Below are 19,063 nucleotides of genomic sequence, written 5' to 3' on the forward strand. Positions count from 1 at the left end.
AAGCTCTTTAGACCAGACTTCAACCTTTAACTAGTAGATCTTCTCTTACTTCTACAAACACATGGACTTAATTATCTTCTAACGCATGGGCTGTTTGCTCAATTGATATTCTATACAGTATAATCTATATCTTTGTAGGACTCTCAGAGAATTATTGTCTGTTTATTGTAAAAACTGCATGATTATTTCATCTAGTGCTGTTTATTTTAAGATTCAATACAGCAATAAAGCAAGTAATTTCTTATATATATTCAGTCTTATAAATTGGATTCCAAGAGCATAATTAAGGAGCTATATAAGAGAAACTTATTTAAAAAGTATTATTAAGAAAAGAAATATGAAATATGATATTATTATTTAAAATCACACAATACAGTCTTAACAAATTGGGATTGTGGGTAAATTTTTGTATTTAGTTCATTTCAAATCAAATGCCATGTCAGTATATGTTGGACATTTGAACTTATGTTGCTTTGTGAAGCCGTCACGCATGATAAATTACTCTAGTGGAGAAACCAATATAAGCAGATTCAATTTGCAAATGCCAAATAAGTTCTAATTGCATTGCCACTTTGTTGTGACCCAGGCTAAACTAGTGATCTCCTCAAAATGAAATTTATTAATGAGCGCTCGAGGTGCCATAAGGCCATAGGAAAACAACATTGATTAACCCAGCAACGGCACTAGAAAAAAAGCTTGTCTGCCGTGATCATATGCACAACAGCAGCTGATCATGCTGTGCCAATTGACTCCTCCCCCTTGTTCTAAGAACACAATGTAAAGCAAACATGGTGGTGGGTCCATGTGCATTACCTATTTTTTCCACATAATATACGATCTTCCATTCTGCCACATTTGAAAGGTGCATTTTTGGATTCAGATCTGGTTATTGGGAGGCCGCTAAATTTCTCTGACCCACTAAACTAATTGGATATAACGTTTGCTTGGGAAAATGGTTACATTGTGCTCATAATGGGATGCAAGTTACAGCAAACATTGGGTTTTAACCAGACCAGGTGATGTTTTTGTCCATTTTTATAGCACCTACAGTATGAACACTGTGTCCTCAAATTCCTGAGTAGAATCTGATTCAAGGTTCAATTTGCTGTGCATTCCAAGATGCTCTTCTCTTCACTATGGTTGTAAATAGTTACCATAATCTTTTTGTCAGCTCAAACCAGTATGGCCATATCTAAACCAACCTGTCTGCCAGCCATGGTCAAAGTCATTGAGCTCACTTTATCTGCCGTTTCCATGTTTGATATGACCATTACCTGAAGCTCCTGCCCCGTATTTACATGCTCTTGTTGGTAGATAATTGCACACATGTTCAGGAGTACAGGTTCACATTTCTAATAAAATGGCAGCTGATCGTGAAGATCAACTGTGTGTGTGGTTCTGTGTGTAATTATAATTCTGTTTTATATAAATATACATATAATAAACACATTTTCTAGAGAAACATCACACTTTTTGAACAAAAGTTCCTTATTTGATGTGCAGACAAACTGTTTCTGGGCTCTTGGAGGTGAGCCGCTTATTATTGTACTGTATATCATAAACTATATTACACTCAGTTTTGCACTGTATATCAATTGAGCTGAAATCTGGTGAAGGCAGATGAGGTGGCATATAATTTTCACACATTTAAACAATTTAATGAGCCCTCATACCCTGCGGAAGGGGGCAGTGGCATCACGGAAAAGAAATTTTCATTACAAAATTGAGGTAAACATTCAGAATAACATTATATGTATTTACAGTGGCCCAAAAAATGACAGCAAAATGTCCCCTACAGAACAACCAAGGTATTTTCAGTTTGATTTGCCATTCTGATATATATATATTTGTCAGCTGATATTTAGAACAGCAGCATTAAATGTCACTGTTTGTATCACTCTGTGTTCACTGAAAATATTACTGCCCTTACTACAGGCTGCTAGTCAGTATGTGCATTTTAGCCATGTGGCATCTGTAGGAACTATTTTCAAAGCAAAAAAGATACAAACGTCAAGTTTTTAAAATTTCAATTACTCTATAATAATATCTCGTTTACAGATCCGTTGTATAAAAGCAATATCAAACTGGCATGTAGTGAATGTCAGTATGCTATAATTACCTGCAGCACTCATGCCTGCAGCCAAGTCATACTTGTGATGATATTCACTCCAACATCACTCGAGTGAAATTAATTAATTTTGCATACATAGTACATAAATTTGTGCAATTATTAGTAGCTGTTGGTGTGAAAAGGGTTATATACTGTAGATCAGTTGTTCTGAAACCGTTTAGAGCTATGACCCCTTTCAAACCACTGGATTGCATGGACCCATTCAGTACAGATTTTATGAGCGTGATCCATCAGTTCAAATATTAGGCTTATTATCCAAATGTAAGAAGTAAGTTTTTCTTTGTATTCCTGAAGGTCATTAAATCTGGGGTTAAACACAATCAACAGAGGAAGCTATTAAGGTTGGGATTAACCCATTCAATTCACATGATTAATCAATTCAACTTATAGCTAAAGGAACCTTCTGATATATATTAGACTGGTAGCACTGTAACATGTTAACATTTACATGTGTCTCATTTGGCAGATGCCATGATTTCTCATTTCTCTCATTTTTCATTTACAAATGAGCAGGTGAAGGTTAAGGACCTTGCTCAAGGCTCAGCAATGGTAGCTTTGTGACTCTGGGATTTGAACTTACAAACTTCCAAGCAGAAGACCATCCTCTTAACCACTTACATTGACTAAATTTGACCCTAATGCTAAATGGCTCTGGGATCTGAAATCTACTGAGCTTGATAAAGCTGTCCAGCATGATGCTTTAATTGTCCTATTAAATAAAAAAACACACAGATGTGGTAGAGAGCCCAAATATGTATTTGTTTACAATGTAATTAAACATTATTAGTAGTCTATGTAGTGATCTAGATAAATTGCTTAACAGAGAACATCGCACTTGTCATATTGTGTGTGTGTTGGGGGGGGGTGTATTAAACATAGCTATCGATATTAAACCATTAAATATAGTTATATACTGTTATAGTTGCTGGTATTGATAGGACTTTTAAATATAGGAATTTCCAGGAAATGCTAATGGGAAGGAGGAGGTGAAACTGCAATGCACAGCAATTCCGTCTATAGGCCTGTTTACCATTGATTGACCCTTTACACATTTTGTCTTTAATGCCTTGCAATCACTACATTAACCTATTTTTAGCATGACTTCAGTCTATTGGCATTAAAAATGAAAATGTGTACACTATGCACTATTTGTGGCACTATAACTAAAATACTGGTTTACAATTTATTGGCAGAGGATAAAGGAATATTTGCTGTAAGTTCTGCCAGTAGGCTGTTTAGTTCGACCAATAAAACCTATCAAATCTGTAAGTGATATTCAGGACCTTTTTACACATGGTCACTTCATGTGTTTTCTTTGATCCGATAGCTATCTTCTTCTTCTTCATCTTTCGGCTTTTCCCTTTAGGGGTCACCACTTCGAATCATCTCTCTCCACCGATCCCTATCTTCTGCATCCCCAACACTGCCTCCTGCCTGGCAGCTCCATGTCCAACATTCTTCTACCAATATACTCACTCTCCCTCCTCTGAACATGTCCAAACCATCTTAATCTGGCCTCCCTAACTTTTGATCCGATAGCTATCTGATTTGTTAAAACTGTTCAATGTACTTTAGGCCACATAAATGCGTCTTGGCGAATCAGATATCAACGCGATCTTTCTACTCCCGCCCAAAATGCAAATATATTTTTACCTCATTTCCGGGGTAATTGAAATGGAACACACTTTGGTGTATATGCTTACATATACTTTTGTTTCTATATGTTTTACAAAGCTTTTATTGGACGCTTTCATCGCTCCAAAGAGCAATAAGTGACTGCAAGTCATCCATGTTATTTGTTTTTGGTGCGAGTCACTTGCGAGTGACATACTTCCGTTTGGAAGGACTACATTCATTTACACCTGTCAAGTTTCATCTGAAATGCGTCCCAGACCACCTCCTGAAGTGGTTTGAACAATCGGATTTATATCCGTCTCGAAAAACGTTTCGGAGGGCATATAGACCTGGTCTTTTTATGATCGGATAGCTATCCAATCACAGAAAACACATGAAGTGACCAGGTCCCTTATATTCAGTTCAGTTCAATTTTATTTGAGTAGCATTTTTAGCTGTAACATAACACTACAGCTGCTATCTCCCCTCCGAGTCGCCAGAGGAAGCCCTCACTGAAATATTGAACCCCCACGTTCACTTAAGGTGTCACTCAGTCCATCGAGTATATAAACTGCACCCACACCATCACTCGACGCAAAGTATTGTTTGGTTTACCTGCAATTCCGTGTTGTGTTTCTTTCGATCTTTGTTTGACACTCGTGTACTACCTGTTTCTGATTTTATTGCTGTTTACTGTTTTCTGAAGCTGACTTTTCTATATTTTCTGGTATGGTGGATTTTTTTGCCTGTTCTATTATTTTTGATTTTGCCTGCAGATATTGGACTGTTTGCGCTGTGTTATTAAACGCCACATACTGTATGGATCCTACAAGTCCCATGTCTGGTGCTTCGTTCCATTAACACTGGACGTTATCACAAGCAGATTTACAGGAATGGAAAAAACTTTGAATAAAAATGTTTCACATTTTAATTTTAGTGTATTAATACTGAGCAAGCCAGAGGCAACAGTGGGCAGGTAAATCTCCTTGAGATGATATGAGGAAGAAACCTTGAGAAGAACCAGACTCAGATGTATGTCAGTATGTCAATTCTTAAACAAAAGGCAGATTTAATTTGAGATATCAGCAGTACAATGTATTTATTCAAACCCAACACCTTCTTACATTTGCAGCCACATTTTCCACCTACACTAATAGTTATGAACATTTTACTCCAGGATATTACACCTTGTTTTTTCACATGCAGTTTGATCATAAAAATAGCAAGTTTGTGAGTGTGACTGTTGACTTAAAAACAAGATCATTTAATTCTCAGATTTTTAGCAAGATGTTTGCTTTGTGTAATTAAATTATGTAAATGAGGTGTTTGTAACATGAAGAAATATTAATGAAGTTGATAGCAAGGGTACATGTTGGATGTTTTAATTAATGCTTCTGAAAATTGAGCACATTTACATTTACTTCATTCGGCAGATGCCAAAAACTTGTGCTCATGCTATTGTAGAAGCTGTACAGTACATTGTGTAAATTGTGGGTCTTGTTTAAAGTCACCGTTTTATGATATCCAGTGACATCCAAGTGCCAGCACGGAGAAAGGTCTTGATGCAATTCTAGTGTCCTGAGAGATAGCAAGTCAGGCCTGCCATAGTGCAGAGTGGGTTTGATAAGTGTCTTTAAATAGCTGCGGGAAGGTCTGTTTTTAGAATTTTAAATCTGATGTAGGAAGCTACAGAGAATCAATGAAAGAACACAGAAATGGGATGAAGTGGGATAACTTGGAGAGATTTGAAATTCAGGCCTGCATCTACATCCTGGATCAGTTGCATCATTCTGATGCACATATGGGAAAACATGGCTGAAGCTAGTTGCAGAAGTCCGGTCTTGAGATTAAACGTATTATCGTAGCCATCATAGCAAAACATATCTATATCATCCTATAAAGATTTTATGGGAGAAATATACATGACAAAATGTGAGCAAAATGCAGCTGGTACAGTAGTTCATAACATTCTCCAGGGAGAGAGAGAGAGAGAGAGAGAGAGAGAGAGAGAGAGAGAGAGAGAGAGAGAGAGAGAGAGAGAGAGAGAGAGAGAGATTGAGAGATTGTCAGGATTTAGCCCGGACTTTGACCATGTGCTTTTTGTTTACATTTCACTTTCACATGTCTGCCCCACCCTTGTGTATTGTTTACTTTTCCTGTTCACGTGTCTGCCCCGCGCTTGTGTATTGTTTATGTTTCGTGTTCACGTGTCTTCCCCGCCCTTGTGTATTCCTTCCTGTCTCAGCACACCTGTCCCTTATATGTCAAATTGTCTTTAGTATTTAGCTGTGCCGCATTGCCTATGGCGGCCCGGAATCTTTGTTTTTTGTTTTGTCTTGTCTGGTCTGTGTTTCTTTTATTTAATAAACTGTGTTTTTTTTTTTTTTTACTATGTTCTGTCCACACTAACCTTGATGAGCCAGGTCTTTATACACCTTTGTCGACAGTTGCATTGTAATGCTGGAACCCTTTGGGGCTTAGTTCTAGTGAAAGGAAATACCACCAATTTTGCAACAACATGGGGAAGAAATACATACGGTTGTAATTTACAAATGTTCTTTAACCCATATAGTGTATAATCCATATAAGCCCTGATTGCATTGAACTTGTCATGTAAAATATTAAGTATAGTACGGAATACCTTAAACCACAATGTAAAACAAAAGACAAACAATTTAAACTCTCATGTTTTAACATTTTTATATAAAACATATAATTATTCTTATTTTTTTTTATTAATTAATTTATTTGTTTGTTTGTTTATTTATTTATTTATTTATTTAAACAATAAGCTAGACTTTTGCCATTGTGCATGTACAGAGATGATAATAATAAATATTGGTAAAACTTCTTGCTAATCTCAGTATTTCTATGTGTATGCTTAAGTAAGAAAAATAGAAAGTAATTTGTAAAAATTGTCTGTACACACAAATATGCAGTTTGTGTATCACTGGTGCTTTTTATGTATATGTATGTGACATATAAATATAGATGAGCTATGAAATCATAACATAATGTTTAATATTGAAGGAACAACTGCTTGATGTAAATTATCTACTGTCATGTTTCCATGTAAAATTATGCATTTTTAAGAAAAATATTTTCCAACACATTCCGACTTGATTGGTCGAGATGCCTTTGCACCTTATGTTCAACAAATAGTGCCAGATTATTTATGTCAGATTCGCCAAGTGAGAACTCCCTCTGTATATCTGAGAAGACTTGAAGCCAAAGCACAGCCTCTCTATCGCACTTGAAAAGGAAGAGGCTGAGCTGAAGCTGCAAATAACGTTGTATTCTCTTTGCATTCCAAGTTTCACTGTATTGGCTGTCCATTAATGAACTGCACATGAGGGACCGTTTGAATAAAAAGCTGAATGGCGATGTCCTTTCTGTAAAGTAGTAGTCAAAGCTCTTTTGATTAGTTATGCTATAGGCTTACTAATTGCTACCAGACTTTTGCAAAGTCAAAAAGAAGAATGATCATGTACAGTGTTGACTAATGATCTAATTAGCATTGCATATTAGATAATGCAGGTAATGTGGGAGTATAAACCAGCTAATTCTTCCTGGTACTGTCTATGTTATGACATACTTTTGTTTTGGTTTTGTCTACAACCCTGACATGACACTGATGTGCTCACCTGTTAACAACTTTAGTTGGGTTATTTCTGTTTTTTCTTAGCACACACATTATTGTTGTTGTTGTTGTTGTTGTTCTTTCAGCTCTTCCCTGTTCAGGGTCACCACAGTGGATCATCTGGGCTGCATATTTGATTTGAGACAGGTTTTACGCCGAATGATGTTCCTGACGCAACCCTCCCATTTTTTTATCCAGGCTTGGAACCAGCACTGAGAGTTAGCCCTTCAGTGAATTTATTAGCTCCCTGCTCATGAATCGAACTCAGTCCAATGAAAGCGCACAATACTGCCGCTGGACCACCAGGAAGTGCAGCACATGATCATTATTAAATAAATAAATACACTTTTCCACACTTATTCGATTCATGTGTGATGTTGCCACCAATTGTTCTCAGAGCCATCCTAACAGACCTAACGCTAATTTTACACACTTTTGTCCTGCCTTAAATCGCCAAAATTCACAACCAAACTAATCAAAGAATATCTTAAAAGCTCTACGGCTTTTCCATCTGAAAATGTGCACAAATGTAGAAGTGCTTGATGCTATGTGTTCTAATAGAACAGCTGATATTCAACTGCTAATAGCAATAAAATAATGAAACAGACATACAGTATGCTATAAGATCCCTAGTGATAGCACTCTATTTCTAACTCGACAGATATAATCATTTGTAAGTTTTTAGTCGTTGTATAGAAGCTCAGCTTGTGTTGTGTGACAGCAGGGTGATGTGGATTTCTCTCAATATTTAAGAGTTGTACATAATATTCTGTTGATTTTGTATTTATTCATAGAGAATGTTATGTAAGATACCTCATGCATGTCTAATTATTTATTGCACATGCCTTTATAATAAGAACTATATATGAATTCTAGCACTTCTGTGGGTTTGCTGTTACTTATTTGTTAGACATAAGACATTTTGTTCTTCTCGCGTCCTGTAGCTACTTTTATGATTAGAATAAATGTGCATGCCCTGACATGATGTGTGACATTCGCAATCCTCTGGTGTGGTGATATGACAACAATCATAAAAATGTTTACATTTTAATGAAGGTTAGAGAGAAGAGAATGATGGTTGACTAGGGCACCACCAAGGTTTTGTGCATTGTGATATGACATAATGATAGCATTCTCCAGGGAGATGGCTTGCATCTTCAGGGATATACAGCAGTTCAGTCTTGATGGGACTTAGTTTCAGGTGATAAATTGGAATCCACGATGAGACGTCTGCCAGACTTACCGAGATACACGCAATGTCTAACAGAGGAAAAGGTGAGAATAAAAGCTTAATTACAAACATTCAGAAATCAGCATGTTGTAACCACAGTAACATCAGTCCATTTTATAGGTGATGGTAGGAAATGAAGACTGAAGAGTTGCAACTGTGACAAAAGGTGTATTTCTTAAATATACTTTCTATAGATGAAATATATTATTCACATCAGATCATGTAGCACAAGCAAAATCAGCTAAATCTATGATGCTTATAATCTATATACACACAGTGTGCCTCATTTATTTCAAAGAATCAAATGCACAGCAGTGTCACCGTAACATGGGAAAAGGGGAAAAGAATCAAACAGTCGAATCAAACAGAGACATGTTTGCTAGTTACTCTAGCTATACACAATGTAGTAAGTGTTATTCCTAGTTCTTCCAAGTCAAGTCAAGAAGCTTTTATTGTCATTTCAACCATATATAGCTGACACAGTACATAGTGATATGAGACAATGTTTCTCCAGGACCGTGGTGCTACAGAAAACAAGGCAGCGCTACATAGAACAACACAGAGTTAAGGACTGAGATTAAGTTGTCCTAGCCACATAAAAGTGCAACATGTGCAACTTAGTGCAAACATCTACCAGATGCATAATTCTAATAAATTAAAATTTTACAGAATCATACACAATATGACATATTGTACAGTGAAATGCTTTTTGGAGAAAGAAAAAAAAGGAAACTCTGGATGGAGCAGGCTGGCAACCTTGGTTCAAAATATTATTATTATTATTATTATTATTATTATTATTATTATTATTATTATTATTATTATATGTGTGTGTGTTGTACATGAAATGGATTTTATGCTTCTTAAGTAGAAAAAGATTATATATAGCTATTACAGCATTTAAAACTGGCCATTTTTTTCTCTGTAGGGCTGTCAAAAATTTAGTTCTTGACCTTTTCCTTGTTTAGCCTAATGGATCTCTTAAATCAGCCGGCACTCCAGTGTAAGAGTCTAAGATGGGATATTACAAAAGAGAATTTGCAGTCATCCATGACGTCAGTGTAGATTTAGGGTTCAGCTGTCGTAATGGTGCCTCAGCTGTGCCATGTCTAAAGTCTCTATGTCATCATTAATGTTTTATGTGTCTAAGTCTAGGCCCAAATATTTTTTTTTTTTTTTTTTTTTTTTTCGGAATAGTTATATCACTCTGCCAATGGAGCCTCAGCTATTCGTTTCTCATCTTGTTTTGAACAAGAAAAAGAACACTGAAATGCGTCAATATGCATTGAATGATCAGCCTTGACCTGGAACAAACATCATGCTGGCAATTTCATTGCAGTTCCATACACAGAGAATCATTGTCCTCTGAATAGTGTCTAAGTGTCAATACATTCAAAAGAGGTGGAATTCAATTAGTGAAAGTCATCTCTCATCCTCGGCTGGAAGGAACGTGGTTGTTAGGCAACAGCAAGGCCACACCATTCTCTCTGACAGTGCAGTTAGATTCAACAGCTTCAGCAGAAGAAGAAAAAAAATGTCCCTGCATTTGTGGAGGGAAAGAATGCTTTGTTAAGAATGAGCGAAAAACCTTGATGTACCACAAAACTTCTTAAATAACGTCGTGCTTCATTTTCCCAGACAGTACAGTTATATGAGTTATTACGCTTGACAGTCAGTTAGGAAATATTTGCCCCTGGACTCCAGTATAATGAAGTTGGACAGGTATGACATCAATCAAATGGCAATACAGATGTAAAATAAGAGCTTTCAATATGCCACTATGTATGTTTAACACGATTTAACAAGCCACAGTGTTGTAAGCGCTGAAGTCAATTCAATACATTTACATTAATGCATAATTAAAGAGAATTGAAAACTAAATCTGCCCTGCGATGGGTTGGCACTCCGTCCAGGGTGTATCCTGCCTTGATGCCCGATGACGCCTGAGATAGGCACAGGCTCCCCGTGACCCAAGAAGTTCGGATAAGCGGTAGAAAATGAATGAATGAATGAATGAATGAATGAATGAATGAATGAATGAATGAATGAATGAAAACTAAATCAAGAAAAGTTCTCCTTCAATGCACACCAATATCACCTTATTCTTGATACTGGTGCAAAATATTCCAGCTTATATAATAAGCATGATCCACAGGACTAAATGTCTAGTTAGAGCTACTGAACTAAGATTTCCAAAAACAATGTGAATATAATATAATATAAAGTAAGTGCCTATATAAAAGAAAACATATTATTTACTAAATCACCTTTTGCTAAATGTGTTTCTACATAACTGTGGAATATACATAAGGATGGAGTGTATGCTAGGCACGCCTTTAACTAATCTATTTTTGCGTTTAAAGGGCAGAGGGATTTAGCTTTAATTTTCTGATGTTCTCCAGCAGTGATCTGAATATTGATGATAACCGGTCTTGCAACAATTCCCACTTACCAATCTGTGATACCAATAGTCAGAGATAGAGTACTCATACCTTATTAATTATGTTAACATACAGTATAAACTACTGGATTATACTTTTTTTGTGCAATATACTAAATCCTAATGCTAATAACACTAACATTAATAACAATCACATAACATTAATTTATAATACGTTAATATATAATAATCTCTGTTTAGCCGAATGGAGTTTTTACTTATAGTTTTAGGCAAAAATTTAATCAGTAAAAATAAACCATATAATGTTTATTAATAAGTGGATAGGTTGCATGAAGGAACGTTAAATAATCCTTCATCAGTCAGTGACATCAGCAAATGACTGGAGGAGTAATGTATAAACAGACTATTCCCTGATCAACCACGTCTTTGTTTCACCCCCACTTTCATTCGCTCTTCCTACTAATAATCACTCTTCTGTATGTCTCATGATTTCTGAAAGCCAGAACAGTTTTTTTATAAGGCTGAAATGTTCGAGTAAGTAACGTGAATTAGATTTGTTCATTATTCCCAATTCACTTGTAATGTTTGACCAAATTGTATTCTGTCAATTGTAAATATCAAAAAACTTGAGCAGAGTAATCTAATTAATAATTGTCATTTTCTAAGACGATTCTGTAACACTTGGCAAAACTGTTCACCAATCTGTAGTTAGCTATGCAGGAACTAAACATATCAATAGTTCTTTATGTGTAGTTCATTAACACATATTTTACTCGGAATTACTAGTTGATTACTTATTAATTATGTATGTAGGAGTTCACAATTGCTGAGAATTAAGCAGTAATTGAAGCATGTAGTCTTCAATAGTCCCCAGGAACTAAAATCCATTGTTATTCTTGGCCATTTCTATCATTAGACCTTGAGTAGCTAAATAAAAATAACACAGGAGACCTAAATTAAGATATAAATGATTATATTTTAGATACTGAAGTAAGGTAAAAGTTTGAGTGTAATAAGTTGGATCTTCATGCGGAATCGACGGTGATGAGATTAATCAGTATTACATCAGCGATTATTAGAAAAGGCCCATAGTTAGCTAGTAATTCTGCAGGAGATGTAACTATATGTAAAAGTATGTACTGTAAGTAACTAAGACTCAGAAAAAAAACTGCTTAAACCTGAACAATTAACTAGTAGTCCTTTGTAATTAATAGGAAAGAAAATGTGTTAATGACCATTCCTTCCTCTTAAGTTTCAACATACTTTCAGCATAGATACCATAGTTATTGCAAAGTATTAACTGTATTATAAGTGTTATCTATCTTTCCATGTCATCCTTTTACAAAAGAACAGCTTTCTTTCTGATTTAATTTCGAGCTCAACAAGAGAAGAGGGAATTTTGATCATGATAGATATCAGCAATTGCGAATACTCCCTACATAATACCTTTCGACTTGGTGTAATCTGAAATCTTTTAGTTAAAGGTGGGGTCTCCATTATTTGAGAAATACTTCAGAAAACTGAGTTGGGCTGCCAAAAAAAAACAAAATCAAAACTAACATGTAGCCATTGATAAGAAAGGGGCATGTCTTGTCAGTATGGGCGGAGAGAGTGTTCAGTGCACAGTTCAGTGTTAACATTGACATGGCAGATAAAAACAAAGAAAGAAAGTGAAAGAAAGTTTCCAGCGCTGGAGAGAACTGAACGTCTTCCACGTGAAACGGAGATAAACCTTTCAAGCTACCACACACAGTACTACAAAAACACATTTGTATTACCATAGTATTACTTACTGAGTTCATTTATCGATATAAATATTCCCTCGGTCAGCTGCCCCAACAGGTTCCTCTATAATACTTGTCTGGGTTATACTTGGGTTATACTTGTCTGGTGTATGTGTGGGGCGGAGCTATCAAAATAGGGTTGGGACCCATTTGGGTTAGGGGCGTGTTTGTTTTGGTGATTTCAAATGTCAACATTGGCTTTCAAACAGCAGAGACCCCACATTTAATGAAACCTCTTAATTCCAAGGTTTAAACATAGGACCATAAAGACTGTTGCTGTTTCCAAGGAGACTTACAAAAGATACTGGCCAACTATGACAGCTTCGTTAAAGAATCAAGATGAATTTGTCTATATCGTTGCTGAAAAAAATAAATAAAATAAATAAATACCTGTATTTATTTTTCATTTAAATTCGAGACAATATCTATCGTATATATAGAATATACCTTAACCCTGAGCAAAAATGACAACACATGCCTTTAGTAACATTTGTTACTAAAGAACTTGCAGGAACAGCATGAAAATGAAGTAGAGACAATACTTATTACACTAATCACATATGCTTTTGAAATATTAAGCCATACATGCCATGAAATTTCATAAATTCCCAGATGAGTTATTATATCAAACAGAATATCCCAATTAAAAACATAGCTTTTTAATATCAACTAATATTAAGAGATTTTTTCTCATAAGATCAAAAACCTTTTTAAGATTAAAAAATCTTATTAATAATAATAATAATAATAATAATAATAATAATAATAATAATAATAATAATAATAATAATAATAATAATAACAACAATAATAATAATAATAATAATAATAATAATAATAATAATAATAATAATAATAATAATAATAATAATAATAATAATAATAATGTTGTGGCAAGAAAGTAAAAATTGCTCAGAAATAGAGTTAAGGTGCAGTGGAAACTCTACAGTTGCTGCTGTGTAATGACTGTCACTGTCAAAACTTTCACCGTTCTGGTGTTTTAATGTCAATCTGCAAAGTACAGAAACCGTAGGGAATCTTTTGGAAGTTTGCCGTTACCTTCACTTGGCAAGCTCAAATTGTACAACACTGTAATGATTATTTGGTCTGTAGCTGCAGAAGAGTTTAGTTCACTTTAGTTTAGTTCAGTTTATTTTAGTTTAGTTTAGTTTACTAAATAATAAATTTGTAAGTAATTGTTGTAGTAACAGCTAGCTCAAGTTCAGCTCCAGTGCACACAGATCACACAGTATCACCGTGATACCATCGACATCACTCAGTTCTGGATTCAGTAGTCATTAACATGCTATATGAGCAGCAAATAAACTGTACATTTAATCATAAGCAAGTGAATGTTTCAGAGTCAGCACTTTTTGAATAGAAATGCTTTTTTTATTTTTATTCATCATACCAGGTAGAAATTTGATCATAATTTATAATAAACTGATAATAACTGTAACTGCTACTATTACTAATGGATCGATAGATAGATAGATAGATAGATAGATAGATAGATAGATAGATAGATAGATAGATAGATAGATAGATAGATAGATAGATAGATAGATAGATAGATAGATAGATGTGTGTGTGTGTGGGTGGGTGTGTGTGGGTGTGTGTGGGTGTGTGTGTTTGTGTGTAGACGTGAGTTTAGGTGCTAGCTACTGAATCTCTCAGACAACATTAATGGTAGCTAACTTTTGCATGCAAAAGTTTGAAAGCTGACTATTTAACTGTAGACTATAAACAAAAAAGATACAGTGTGTTTTGACCAGATTCTCCAAACTCCCACAATGTGACAGAGTCTAGCTGTTCATGTATTCAAATGTTTAATTGCATGTTCCATCAAGTTTGACGTGTTGCTTAGAAGACAGTTTTATCTTCATGCTCACCTTGGGATTGAAGCTTAGGTAAGATGTTTTTGGAAATGGCTTTTTGGTATGTGGGCAGTTGAAGACTGAACCTTGATGGGGCAACGCTGTGTATTCACGAATGTATGAATGACGATTCAATAAAAACTGCTATTCCTCTCCACCGAGTTTGTTCCTGCTTGCATATTTATTAAGGTTGAAAAATACTTCACAATCCATCATTCTGCAAATACTATTTTGTCATTTATTGCACTGGGTACTGTCATCTACTTCTATAATGTACAGCCAGACTCTAGACCTCAGTCATATAAACACTCTCTAAGACTCACAAGCCATTTTCCTATTTATAATTATTTTTTAATTCTTCTGATAATATTTTTTGGTCTCATTTCTGTGTATTTTATGAAAAAAATTTCAACTTTTATGTTTGGTACTTACTCAAACCATTTGAAAGAAGATAAAGCTAGCTATTTTTAGGTAGATGTCAACAATTCATAGACATAAATGTGCACTCGGCAGAGTGGTCAAATCTGCAATCTGGGTCAATTGTGGTAATCTAAAAACAGAGAATATTACCAAACTAAATACAGGCAAAATTCAGGATCTACATTGGTCCAAGAAATACCATAATGAGATTGGGATCCAGACGGTCTGGTGGAAGATCCTGAAAATTCCATGTGACTGTACCTTAGTCAACCAAATACCAAGACCGACTAAGAAGCATGTATAAGGTTTAAGCAGGAGATCCACCCACACTCAACTGAGCGTCTTTAAAAGGACTGCATCAGCAAACCAAGCAAAAAAACACCAGTCCATAAAATGACAAATGGGATACAAGATTGAGATGGTAGGTAACTCAGATTGCACTGGAATGAGAAGGATTTTTTGTATATTCAGCTCAAAGTAGAAAACATGCTCACTGACATTACATTGTGGTGGTGCATACAAGAAAACCTCCCCAGCTTTTGGTTGCAGTTTGGTCAATCTGCGAATTCTCTAGTGAATGGTAGTCAAATGTGAACGTGATAATTATTCTGAGTTTGTCCATAAAGGCTTTCCATATTGGCATCATAAACCCAGACACTTGTGTGCAAAATTGCCAATCAATAATTGTGAAGGCAGCTCTGCTTTGAGGCAAAATGAAATTGATTGGTCAGCATCACCTGGACTCAACTCCATAAACTCCTTTCATTTAGAAGTTCGTATGCAGTGTACAGTACTGTACATATACTACAGTGCACAGAAAGATGTGGCTTCACCGACAACAGGAATCCTGGACTGGGTTAAAATGGCGAGAGTCTTCATCTTGATTTTTTATATATTGATTTAAATCAGAAAGAAAAATATGAATTTGTCATTTGAAATTTTTCCCACAGCTAAATACGTTAACTAATAATATTTTTAGAGACCGAAACAGAAGTCACTCTCAGTAAAGTATATTCCTGTATTGGGTTTTTTCTTGGACCCGTCTACTGATAACAAGTAAAATATGAGTAAACTGTATCATGGAATTGATTTCTTTCTGCACTACCCCTAAGCACTACCAAGAACAACAGTGAAATCTATTAATCTGTAAGCTCATCTGTCGATCAAACATACTGGATTTTATGTACCGGGTATTTTATTAAAGTCAGCACACTGTCAAACAAGGTGCTGTCTTAATTGACTTGGTCACTTGAGTTATTAAGCCAAATCCTGACAATCTCTCCCCTCTCTCTGTCTCTGTCTCTCTGTCTCTCTGTCTCTCTCTCTCTCTCTCAGGGGGTTGTATATATGTGTATATGAGGACTGTGTATATGAGTATATGAGTACTAAAATTGTGTGTGTATGTGTGTGTGTGTGTGTGTGTGTGTGTGTGTGTGTGTGTGTGTGTGTGTGTGTGTGTGTGTGTGTGTGTGTGTGTGTGTGTGTGTGTGTGTGTGTGTGTGTGTGAAGAGAAAGATATGTCTATGGAAGGAAATTAAATGTTCTAAACAATTGGGGGAATTCCTTTACAATAACTTGATTCGCACTTAAACGTATTTCATGTAAAGGTTCAAGGTTGCCTTAATTCAATCTGTGGCATGAGAAAGAAGTGCCTCAGGCTGCCCAAAGCAAAATGTTCTAAATCTCCTTTCCTCTCTGGCTTCTTAGAGAAAAGAACCATTTATTTTCGCCACATATACATTACAACACAATTCTTTTCTTCACATATCCCCACTGTGGAGCTTTGGGTCGGAGCACAGGAGCAGTGAGGGTTAATGGCCTTGCTCAAGGGCCAACAGCGGCAGCGCTGGGGTTTGAACCGTGAGCCTCCAATCAACAACCCAGTGCCATAAACACTCGAGCCACCACTGATCCACAATGAAAATCTTCCAACAGTAGTAGCTGAAGTTTTCCAAATAGCTTTAATGATTATACATCAGTGGATTGCAAGAAGAGTCACAAACAAGCAAGTGCACCTTTTGTCTTACAAATCATTTTAGAAAGAGCTGCCATCTGGGCCTTGTCAAATTTGTACGAATCCTATGAGCACATTTGCATGTATTGTGTTATGAGTGCCACAGGCACATTGAACAGATGGGGAAGGCGAACTGAGCGGGCTAAAATGTTTCTACAAAAGAGTTAACTTAGCAAATATTTTTAGTATTATCAGCAACACTGCCACACAACAGACGAATTAGGATCAATTGGGGCCCTTTTTCATGCAGTGAAAGAGCTATGAATTTAAAGAGTCCTTAGCCAGTGCTATGGGGAAAAGACAGGGCACAAGTTCTCTGTGAATGCCAGTACAGATAAAATGTAACCCATGTGGAATTGTGGAAGAGTAATGACTCATAATCACAATATAGAGTGGATGGATTCCCTTTTAGTCTAGTTTCTTTCTCATGTCAACTCAAGGAGATTTTGTCTGCTACTGTTGCCTCTGGCTTGCTCATTAGGGATCTAAATCTACATCTACATCCGGTTGCTTTGTGACTATGTCTGTTTCTAAAAATAAAACTGGCTTGAATTGAACTCTACTTTAATTTGACTTCACATCAGCATGTCCTGAAGAAAATTAATGCTGACTCTGCAGTTTAGCTATTATTACTATAATACAGCAGCAAGAAAGCTATCAATAAAAATAGTTTAACTTAAATGGACAAAGTAGAAGTAGGAATACACACTGAACTAGATGCCAGGCCTTTTCAGGACGTGATAGACACACACTCTCACACTCATGCGCATCAGTAGGCAATTTTAGCATAGCTTATTGAAATATATTTTGGAGGAAACCCAAACATGGACACAGGTAACACATGCAAAACCCAAACCAGAAGTTCCGAATGTTCCGAACGAATCAAACCAGTCACTGTTGGAGCTGAGAAGTGTCAATGCTACCTGCTGTTCCACCAAGCCAGCTTTTACTTTATAACATTCTGAATTAAAGTACCTATTGTGCCTTGTGGTCCAGTAGTAGCATCCCAGGTTCGATTCCTTCACAGGGAACCTTCACAAGGGTTAACTCTAAGTGCCGGTCTCAATCCCAGATAAAATGGGAAGATTGTGTCAGGAAGTGTTCCCGAAGTAAGTTCTTGTGCCAAAGCTGAGGAACAGCAAGTGTAAGATTATTCTGTACCATTTATCCTACACAGGGGCATAAAGTCTTTCTCAGGGGACTCGGGGCAGGAGGCAGGGGACACCCTGAAGAGTGTCAGACCATCACAGTGGACAATCACATACACACCCATTCACACACTTTTACAATTTAGAGATGCTAATCAACCTATGATTTATGTCTTTAGACTGGGGTTGAAATACAGGGAGAACATGCAACCCTGGAGGCAGATATGAAGTGCCCCGGGCTTAATAATAATAATCATCTCCATGTGGATGACTACAGTGAGATTATAACGAAATAAATGAAATGTTGAATAAATGAATGAAATGAACCTTTCGGAACAAACATTCGGATCTATTTTAGCGCTAACAAAACCTTTAAGGACATTTTGATGATTTTGAACACCAAATTTTATTCTGTTTAGGCATGCATCACGTCACTTTACTGTGAAGTTTATACAGTATAAAGCAAACCGAGGGCAGGCTGCCAGAGAACATGTTAATGTCAATGGCTTATGTACGGATGTGCTATAAAATACAGAAATAATTGGCGGTCTACAGGTTTAAGTTGGGAAAGATGCTACACTTATTACAAGAAGGTGAACTGATCTTGGAAACACAACACTGAAGTCCCAGAGCGAATTATGAAAAAGTCACAGACGGTCAGGTTTAGTCAGCTTCATGAAAGCAGGTGGAATATAATTACTAGCAGAATGCCTGGCATTCAGAGAGGGGTGCTGTTCCCTTCACTTTGATTTAGGGTGGGCTCTAGTGGCAGTGTCAGGAAACATCAGCTCATTTGTCAAAAC

This window comes from Tachysurus fulvidraco, chromosome 1, assembly GCF_022655615.1.
Source record: "Tachysurus fulvidraco isolate hzauxx_2018 chromosome 1, HZAU_PFXX_2.0, whole genome shotgun sequence".
Taxonomy (NCBI): Eukaryota; Metazoa; Chordata; class Actinopteri; order Siluriformes; family Bagridae; genus Tachysurus; species Tachysurus fulvidraco.